This window comes from Gopherus evgoodei, chromosome 2 (assembly GCF_007399415.2).
Source record: "Gopherus evgoodei ecotype Sinaloan lineage chromosome 2, rGopEvg1_v1.p, whole genome shotgun sequence".
NCBI lineage: Eukaryota > Metazoa > Chordata > Testudines > Testudinidae > Gopherus > Gopherus evgoodei.
This window is the reverse complement of record NC_044323.1, coordinates 60,435,660-60,444,623: the sequence shown is the minus strand read 5'-3', so window position 1 is coordinate 60,444,623 and position 8,964 is coordinate 60,435,660. Positions and strand designations below refer to the sequence as shown.

The 8,964-nt window shown below is 41.4% G+C and overlaps 1 long non-coding RNA gene and 1 other non-coding gene across 2 annotated transcripts; both read right to left on the bottom strand.

Annotated features, from left to right (window-relative positions):
* Positions 1 to 536: 536 nt before the first annotated feature.
* LOC115645724 lies at positions 537 to 7,567 on the bottom strand. Its single transcript, XR_003998806.1, has 3 exons — positions 7,251 to 7,567; positions 5,140 to 5,196; positions 537 to 1,010 (listed from the first exon to the last, which is right to left on the bottom strand). It is a non-coding gene; the product is annotated as an uncharacterized LOC115645724 (long non-coding RNA).
* On the bottom strand, positions 4,967 to 5,055 carry LOC115647329. The gene has a single exon (XR_003999285.1). It is a non-coding gene; the product is annotated as a small nucleolar RNA SNORD93 (small nucleolar RNA).
* Positions 7,568 to 8,964: the final 1,397 nt, after the last annotated feature.

Genomic DNA, 8,964 nt, shown 5'->3' with positions numbered 1-8,964 from the left:
GCTCCTGGGATCTATAAAGGCTCATTGGGATTTGCCCCTCAATGAACCAATGTATGGGGGGTGCAAGGTGGAAGTTTCACCTAGGGTGCAAAATATCCTTGCACCGGCCCTGCCCCAAGGGGTGCATGCATCCCAGGTTAAGAACCACTGCACTAAACTGATAAGATCTGCATTTTAATTTAATTTTAAATGAAACTTCTTAAACATTTTAAAAAACTTGTTTACTTTACATACAACAATAGTTTATAGACTATAGAGAGAGCGAGACCTTCTAAAAACATTAAAATGTATTACCGGCACGTGAACCCTTAAATTAGAGTAAATAAGTGAAGACTCGGCACACCACTTCTCGAAAGGTTGCTGACCCCTGGTATATAAGCTAACTCATGATTATGAACATTAAAAATGTGGTATACCCAGAGGTGAAAGTAAGCTGGTATGGTCTGGTACGGTGTACCGGCAAGAGCTGGTACACTGTGCCAGACTGGACTGGCTTCTCCGGCAGTGATTTAAAGAGCCCAGGGCTCCAGCCGCTGCGGGGAGCCCCAGCCCTTTAAATCACTGCCAGAGCTCCAGCAGCAGGGCTCAAGCGCTTTAAAGGGCCCCAGGCCCTTTATTTTGCCCCAAAACTCCCAGGGCTCCCAGCCGCCTCTGCAGCTGGTAGCTCTGGGGTGATTTAAAGGCCCTGGGGCTCCCAGCCCCAGCCGCCTCTTCCAGTTGAGGTCACACCTCCACTCAGGACTTCGGCGTACCAATAAGTCCTTTCAGTTACTTTCACCCCTGGGTACACCCTGTACCCACCTGCTCCACTTGAGCCTGATCAACTCAAGTGTAGTTTGATTGTCTGCCACTAATGAAACATCAGTGATGAGTCCAGAGTTGAGTTGATTTCTTGGATTCGAGAGAGCTGGATAAAGTATTATCCCCAGAACTGGAGAGGTGTTCTGGCTAAGCCGAGTGGAAAAGATCTCTGAGGAAATCCTAACATTGCCACTGTCACTTGTTCAGACCTAAAATGAAGATGAAAAATGTGATGGTTTCAGTTTGCAATTAATTATAAATTATTATTTCATGCTTTTTATCCCTTTGTGACAAACTAGTAAGAAGAGTGGCTCGTTTTGACCTTTCAAATACCTGAAGATCTCTATGAGCTGGGGACAGAGCTTCTGCCAGTGTCAATGGAGCTATGACAATTCACAGAAGCTGAGGATCTGACCATCTGACCTCATTCGTGATATATAAATGAATCATTTTGAATACATTTATCTGCCCAAGCTCTGTAGTTCTAAATATTTTTTCCAAAAGGCCATGCAAGCACATGTAATATATAACATTTTCCCAGATTAAGCTTGATCTCAATATGCTAGTTAATATGGCCGTCTCATGCAAAAAGCTTTGGTTTAGAAGTCAACACAGCATTTTACAGGAAGCAGTGGAAAGCACGTGTGATCCTAGCTGCTGCTGTCTTTTTATGTAGGCTTCTTTTATGCAAGCTATTGAAATCAGATTTCCAGTGTACTATTTTTTTACTTTAGAAACACCCCCTTTCGTGCTGCTATCTAATGGATTGGAACCAAAATAGCATCTAAAAACAACTACCGTCCCAGTGCCTCTAACTAGTGTTTTTTAATCTTTATACAGCTAGGGGATTCATTGCCATATTGGAACACAGATGGATAGCGTCCTATAAGATAATTGTGCTCATTGCACTGGTAAAACGGGCTACGCCAAGTTTAAAGATCTCTTAAAATTATTGCTTGTACTCTCTTGAAAGTGCCTGATTTTTTGTTATAGAATCATAGAATAAAATCATAGGAGTGGAGGGGACCTTGAGAGATCATCTAGTCCAGCCCCCACACTCATGGCAGGACTAAGTATTATCTATTCTAGAATGTATGACCAGCAGCTCTGACATGAGGTTTTTTAAGCATAAGTTCTGTGTGCACCAACCCCCTACAGTTTGCATTTGTTTGTTTTAAGCTTTTTTTAAGAAAAGTTAACAGCTAGAAGTGACACAGATCTTTAGATGGTTGCCCAGTCATAATATTTAGCACTTCAGTACTATGTTAGCTCTTTAAAATCACTGGACAAACATTAAACAAACTTAATCTAAAGACTTTCAGCTTTTGAATGACTAGGAGTTGACAAAACAGAGCTATTCCCTGTTGTGTTCTCTGCCCCCCTGAACAAAAAGACTTCAAGGAATATCTGCATCTTAAAAGAGCCATTAAGGATCTTTCAAAAGAACAGTCCAACCAAGGCTGCTCTAGTGACACTCTTGCTTGTTACATCAGGTCTGGTGTTTGTTTAAGGCTGGTGTGGAATGAAAGGAGAGTTTCATTTGCATGTGTAAATCAAGCAGATCTTGTTTATTTTTTTCCCTTAAGGTGCTCAAAGTTTAGGGGAGGAAAGTGAATGAGCTTCTGCTTATACCAGGTGTGAAAATGCATAAGGGACCAAAATCTATTTTTGTGCAAAAATCTGTCCTCCCTGAAGTCAATAAGGCTACAGGGATGTGGAATTGGCCTGTGTTCTCATTCCCTTCTTGAATCACATTCCAGGCTTATCCAACATTTTCCACTTGGGAAAGAAGTTAGTTTGAGTTTGGGTAGAAAAATGAGGACTAACTTTAGGTTTATTTAGCTTTAAGTTTTTGGAATGAAACTCAAAAGAAATCAAATGTGAGGTACTTTTATGATGGATTGAACTGCTAGAGAACCAGCAAATGGACAGAACCTACCTTTAGCCTATTCAGCCAGTCATTCTATCATAGCCTGCTAAGAAGTGGATTTAAAATCCTTGAGGGAGATGAGAGGGAGAAACCTACAATATTGTGTGGTGAGCTTCCTCCAGTGATTTTGCAATCCCTTAAAAGTACAAAGATGCGATGGCCTGTAGAACTAGGCTGAGCATAAGGAAAGAACTTGGTTGCCTGGGCATCCCAGTACAGATTTTTTGATTTTTAGTACAGTTCAATACAGTATTGAACACAGTGCATCATCAGTCTGAAGCCCCTTGATTGTAGGTACTGTAAAAGTTAAAGTACTGGTATCCAGAATGGGATGTTTTGTTGTTTTTCCTACAAATGTGTGGGAATTCATTCCTTATACATGGGAAGGGCAACAGTTCTGGCTGGAGCTGGCTAGAGTGTGTGCAGGTTCTGTGCAAACTTCCCATCCCACCACTCTGGGAGCCTCTCCCTCACCATCTGTCCCTGCTCCCCCAGACACTCGCCAGTTGCCCAGAAATGGGACCCGGCATGAGGATGCGCATTAGGACCCAGGAGGCAGCATCCTGGAGCTGCCTGCCAGCCTCAGCTGAGGAAGGGGACAGAGGGAGCCTCTTCCCTCCCTGACAGCTAAGCAGAGCTCCAGAGAAATCGGGGTGGGGAGCGGGGGGGACACACACTGCTTGCTCAAATTAGACCCCCGGCTGGCACGAGTTCCCGTGGTAAGCAGAGTTTTAGTGTCTGGTCACCAGTGGTAACTGGATACCTGGCAGCGTGTTCCTGCAGCGTGGGGGAGACACGGATGGGAGGGAGCAGAAGCAACAGGCTCCGGCTGAGCTCCTTCCAAGCCACAGGTGGCTGCTTTGCCTTTCCTGCTGGCAGGAGCACTCCAGCAGGGCTGTGTGAGCAACCTCCTCTCCCAGCCCTGATCGTGCCCCCTGCCTGACCAGTAGGGCCTTAAAAAGAGGAGGGCCTAAGGCTATCGCCTTATTAGCCTAAAAGTTAATCTGGCCCTGAGACTGCCCCAGCAGCAGCCAGTGTGCATGTTGCAGAGGCTGCCTGAGTTGCCCCCAGACCAAGCACATGGTCAGGCTGCAGAAGTCACAGAGGTCATGGAAAGTCACAGAATCCATGACCTCTGTGACAAACTCTCAGTCTTAATTCTGAATAACACACACCTCATTTTAACAACACATGACTCAGGAATATTTGTCCTAACTATGCCTAACTTTTTTTTTTTAACATTGACTAGTTTTAAAGCTGATAGTGTCCTTTTAAAAATAACCAAATTCAAGCCATAGCAGAAAACCATCCAGTAATGCCCATTCCTGTTGCTTTTGAGATGTTGCAAATCTTTGCAGTCATTTTTTCACTCTTCCCTCTCCTCCTCAGCACAATACCTTCCCTCCCAGAACTTCTTGTTCCATTTTCTAGTTACTGTGGGATTTTTTAGAAGTCCCTCCCCTGAGGAGCTCAAAAAGCCTGTACATAAAAACACTTTTAAAACAATAATGCAACTGGAGTGCAAATACTTTCATGTAGCTATCAGTTCCCTGACTTAAAAATGCCTTATCACTGTCAGAGTTTTCTCTCTTCAGCATCATCTTGTTTGTTATTCACACAGGCTAGAGAATGACAATTACAGTAAGAGTGTGTTGAAATAAAGAAATTGAATGTGCATTTTTAAATACAATTTTTGTTTTTCAAGCGCTCCAATTCCATATCCTTATGATATCAAGGCACAAGTAGGCCATAAATGAGTCATATTTTGTGTGCAATATTGAAATGTAGCCAACACATATAAAAGCAAATCAATTGCAGTGCTTTATTTACACCATTATTTTTAAAGTGCATTATGTCAATACACTATACCGAGAGTGGGATTGGTATATAAACACTAACTAGCAAAGTTGTCTTTAGGCCTACAGGGTAGTCAAGGTTTGTCTGCACTTTTCTAGTTCATAGCAAAAACACAGCTGAAAATAAATGTGCTCTACTTAATCCTGTACAGTCTTTACACCAGCTGTTATTGCAATTTATTTTTCAGATCCAGAAGATCCATTTGCTAGTCTTGCACGCAAATAACAGTTTACAACTAGGCAGTCTAACAGAAAAATCTTTTAAACCAATGCAAAACAACATAAATCTGTTATGCTTTCGCTAGCAGAAATGCAAATACTAATAATAAAAGGTTTAATTTAAAACCAAAAATACTTAAATATCTTATGGATGTCAGTCTGGCCTCAGGTAAATCCTTTAACCCATCAGACTTGTGCATATTATTTTAAACAGGTATGCAATCAGATTATGGTTTTCATCCTTGGCCAGAAATTCCACTCACTGTACCATAAATCTACAATATTTAATAAAGTGTTGCATATAAAAGGTACGTAAATTCTCATGAGATATACCTTCACAGGAAGCAGCAGTTGAATATTAAACAACAATTTGCATCTTCATTACTGAATCTGGAGGAGAGGGGGAAGAGAGAGAAAGTTGAGTTTTGCATTAGAACACTTTGTGCAGGAATTTATTAGTTAATAATCAATTAAGACAGCAGCTTTTCTCATAAGATCACTGTGAAGTATCACTGAGCACCGGCTTTCCTCAAACAGGTGTTTCTGTCACTGGTTTCAGTGACTGTAAAGAATAGCTTCATTCTCTTAATGGATTTAAATGCAAACTTTACTTAACTGTCAGCTTCACTTTTTATTGCTAATACCTAGCTAGTTTAATTGGGTTCTCATATTTTATCAAATAGGCAGCCAAACATTCTGCTTATTTTTCCTCTTCCCTGATCATGTCAGTAACTTTTTATCAGGCATTTCACAGTATCACTTTTTCAGAAGTGTGCAATAGCAAATGTGACAGCCAGCATCCAGTGGACACCAAACACAATTTCATAAGCAAAAATCTTTAACATGGAGTTAAGGTTGTAGTAACTCAGCACTGCCTGTGCTCCTCGTACCCTTTCAGAATGTGATAATTCCCAAAACATCTGAGAAACCAAGAAATGCAGTGCTAAGGTCCTCTTACAAGACATGTAGCGTTACATGAGAAAAACAGGAAATGCAGCATCAAGATGACACTTCCCACACAACACGAGCTCTGCCCATTTTGATCCCTACCTAAGAAGTCTCTGGGGAGATAACAGCACCTCACCCCTCACTTAGCTGTTTTGAGAAGTGTGATCTCTGCAAACCAGCAGCCCGGATTCCACAGCTCATGGTGCAGCACCAAGCACTGGGGGACTCTACTGGATTGTATGACTAGGGGAGTGCTAAATTGGAGTTGGGTTAGGCACAGAGAAATGGCAGCTTTGCTTAGAAAGGGGTAAGCTCCTTTTCTTGTCCCAGTTCCTATTGCCAAGCCCAAAGAAGCAGAGTATTACAGAAGTGTATGTTTCTATTGCCTCCTCGTTCTTTACTATTTATAGTAATTTTGTGGTCTAAGCATCAGGTATGAAGTACTTACAACAGATTCCCTTAAATCATGAGTTCAAATCAGCTCAGACCTTTGTTTTTTCAAAGCAGATGAGTTTCATGCCATTTTCTTGATAATGGTTTGAAAGGGAAACCTCAAAACCAGGCATCTCACAGGGACAGCAGAGCTCTCTGGACACTTTCTATGTAATTTTTACAGTGCCCCTGATGAGTTAGTCCGGGGCTAAAATTCCTCCTTGCTGCAGTAACACTACTGTAAAAGCTAGTGCTTTGGGCTCATGCCACAGTGCTTTTACAAAGGCTGGGATTCCTTTGTAGAGTTTATCTGAAGGCTCTGGAATTCTTTGGGATGAAGGGCACTATAGACCCAGAATAAATAAAATTATTGGTTCTATCCCTCCTGCCAAGATGAGCCATTCTGCAGAATAACCTTTCTTCCTTGAGGCAATGAGTGGGATTCAAGTCATTCAGCTATACCTAGACAAACATAAATCCACTCCCTCATCTTTTAGGCAACTCAGAGTCCTGCAATCAGTTTCTATGAGTGACCTGAATTATTCTCTCACCCTGAAAAATGTGTTGCTTCCAGAACCATTTGCTGTACACAAGAGTTGCTAATGCATTTTTACTTAGCATAATTTCTTGGTCTTGTAGTCTCAGTTAAATCCTTTGGCCATCAATACAGGAAACGAACTCTCTGCTCAAATACAGCAGTCATCACTGACTGTATGAACTGCAAGTTATTGAAAGGGAAGAGAAATTCAAAGTTGTTTTTGTCACCAAATCTAGTCCTTTGCCTCATCTTCAGGATTTCTCTCTGCCTTTCAGCCAGGGTCTAAGTTATTGCTTCTGCACTGCTTCTGCCATCCTTATGGTCAGAAGTCAGTTTTCCTTCTCATAAATATTCCATCAATTATTTACTGCACCATACTTGTCACTCATTGGCAAGTCAGTTTGCCTTCATTAAAAACAGAGAGAAAAAATAAGCAAATAAAGTTAAGTAAATATAACTACTCCCCAGACTAACATATCACTAAGAGGGATAGAGCTTTAAGCTATAAATATGAAATAATACCTACAGCATGGCTGCAAAGTTCTGTCTCTGATCTTCTTCTTTGGGCAAAGCTGCCTCCATAGCAAATCCTCATGGTATTTGTTTCGCAGGCAGTTGCAGCCACAGTTTCTTGTTAGTCCAGCTCACTTTCTCCTTAGCATGTGAGGGTATTTTGTTGAATCCATGCCTACCATTCTTTCTTATGGGCTAGTTTAGACCAGTTTCTAAAATATGTTTGTACTAGTATCTCACACCAGGTCAAACCTGTTTGGAAGGTGACTCATGATTCTCTCTCCTATCCTCAAGGCTATCCTCTCAATAACAAATTGTACAGTCGCTCGTCTGTCTGGCATGTGAGGTATAACAGTAGCCATATATGGGAAGATGTAACTGCTGGAGGAAGTAGATACTTTTACATTAGGCATACCCTGTTTTTTCTAGTTTGCACAACCTCACCAGCACAAGTTATTCCTATAGAACACTCTTTACCACTCAAATGTCTTACTAGGTCAGCTTCTCATTGTTACCCTAATCAATGAGATCAACGACAAGCGCTAAAGGATAAGAAAAACATATAATATAGTATTAGATCTTGAATCTTGACAGAGATGGAAAGCAACTTTTCCCTTTTCCTCTAATTTACAGCTATCTCTTCACCTCCCCCACGATCAGTTTAAGATATCTGCCTAAATGTAGATGATTAGCTATTCAGACTAGGATTTCTCTTATTTGCCTGAAAAGTGCATGTGCCATCAGGGGTGCTGGAACTAGGGATGATGGGGGGATGGCAGCACCCCTGGGGCTTGAAGTTGTTTCCATCATATCCAGGATTTACAGTTTTGTTCAATGATTTTTAGCACCCACCCCTCCACTATAACAATTGTTTCAACACCACTGCATGCTGCAGTATAAATATCAATTCTTTGCCACACACCCCTAGCAAGCTAAATGAGAGGCATGTATTACACACCAGCTAGTCTGCGACTTTAGAGGTCTGTGACACAAGCCTCACAGCAGCTTTTAGTTAAATGATACACAAGTGGAGGCAATAAGACACAGTGGGCAAGTCTCTTGGTCATTCTTTGAATTCAGAGGGGTAAGTAAAAACAGAGGGAAGCTGCTGCTGCACATGTGGCACTCTCTTGTGCGTACCCTCCCCCACTAACATTAAAACCCACAGTTAAGATATTGCATAAGATATTGCTACAGTTAAAATAAATTCTGTCTCAGTGGGCATAACACCTCTTTTGCCTACTGGATCAACTGCTGGATTGTATTTGCTTTTTTAAGATCCCTTATACACTTACATTACAAAAGTGTTGAGGGCACCCAGTTGAGAATCCAATTTCAATAGAGTTGTGACCCGTTTCAGCATGTCATTTTAGCATGGCTTGGATGCTCTTTCATTTGCAAGGAGTGAAGCTGAATGCAGGTTCAGATGAACAAGTAGAACTTTATTAATCCTCTGCGCTGCTCTGTCTGTGGGACTGCATTGCTTCCAGCCTAACTTCCTGTGTTCCATGTTTTTCTGAGGGAAAAATCTCTGACAACTGTTTACTGAGTGCACATGTACCTACAGTGGAATGGACTTGTGCAATTACTCAAAGAAGAATGTTAGCTGATATTAATATACGAAAAAAGGATTAAGCGAACCATAATCCAGCAAAATCATTAACTTTCCCTCACAAATGATACTGAAACTTACTGATGCTGTCACTCCTTCTGTATTTCTGAAAAGA